We start from the raw sequence: 1,666 nt of genomic DNA, 5'->3' as shown, positions 1-1,666 counted from the left end.
TGTAACAATATTTTTCACCACACCCTATAGAGACAACTCATAATCTCCATCAGTTTACCCTCACACTGCCCAATTCTGACTATTTACTATGTGTGGATATAAAAAATGTTGGGAAGCACTGTTATGCAATATCTGCCCAGCATCATTCCCTCTTCTTCTGTCAATAGGGTTCCATTGCCTATTGGGGAACTACCTCACTTCTGATCAACCAAGGTAGCTGAAACCTGATTCTCAGCTTTTGCTTTTGCTTTTTCTCTTAATATATTTTTACTGATTTCAGAGAGGAAGGAAGAAGGAGAAACAGGTAGAAACATCAATGATGAGAGAGAATCATTGATCAGCTGCCTCCTGCACGCCCCACACTAGGGATTGAGCCTGCAACTCAGGTATGTGCCCTGACCGGGAATCAAACTGTGACCTCCTGGTTCATAGGTTGATGCTCAACGACTGAGCCACAACGGCCGGGCTTTCGGCTTTTTCTTTAATTCTGTTATACCTCGCATCCTTCTAATAAATTTCTTATTTTAAGTTAGTAATATCTGGTCTCTAGTCTTTGCAACCTAAGAACACTTACTGATGTATATCTCCAATAGTAGAACACTGTGTAACATACAATTGAGAACAAATAAATATTAAATAAAATGTTTATAAATGATAATGCACAACTGATTTTTGGACAAAAGTACAAAGGCAACACAGTGGAAAAGAACAGCCTTTCAACAAATGTTGCTGAGCAATTGATTATTCATTTGTAACAAATATGAACTTGGATCAATGTCGTAGCCCATAAATTAAAATTAGCCCTAGCCAGTTTAGCTCAGTGGATAGAAAGTCAACCTAGGGACTGAAGGGTCCCGGGTTCAATTCCAGTCAAGGGCACATGCCTGGGTTGCAGGCTCGATCCCCCGTAAGGGGTGTGCAGGAGGCAGCCTACCAATGATCCCTATCATTGATGCTTCAATCTCTCTCTCCATCTCCTTGCTACTCTGAAATCAATAAAAATATATATTTAAAAATTAAATCCAAGCCCTGGCCAGGTAGCTCAGTTGGTTAGAGTGCTGTCCCTATATGCAAGGTTGAAGGTTTGATCCCAGGTCAGGGCACATATAAGAATCAACCAATAAATGCATAAATAAGTGGAACAACAAATTGATGTTTTGCTCTCTCTCTCAAATCAATAAATTTTTTAAAATGTTTTAAATAGTGGATATAGTAAATTTTTTAAAAATTAACTCAAAATGTATCATAGACCTAAATATACAGCCTAAACAAGAAAAATTCTAGAAGAACACAGGAAAAGGTCTTTGTGAGCCTAGAGTAGGTAAAGATTTCTTAGAAATTACACTAAAAGCACAACCATAAAAAAAATAGTTTGAACTTTATTAAAATTTAAAACTTATGTTCTTCAAAATGTACTGTTAAGAGAAAAGGGGTGGGGGAAGCCACATACTGGAAGAAAATCTTTGTAAAGCCTATATCTGATAAAGAACTTGTTTCCAGAAAATATAAAGAACTCTAAAAACAAACAACCCAACTTTTTTTTTAATCCTTACCCTAGGACAGGGGTGGGCAACCTTTTTATGAGTGCATGCCAAAACCAGAAAAATCTCTGACTCAAAATTCTTCTGCATGCCAACCCTAATTTTTTGAGAACATGTTACGCCTA

This window comes from Myotis brandtii, unplaced genomic scaffold (assembly GCF_000412655.1).
Source record: "Myotis brandtii unplaced genomic scaffold, ASM41265v1 scaffold5, whole genome shotgun sequence".
NCBI lineage: Eukaryota > Metazoa > Chordata > Mammalia > Chiroptera > Vespertilionidae > Myotis > Myotis brandtii.
Note: the sequence above shows the minus strand (reverse complement) of the source record.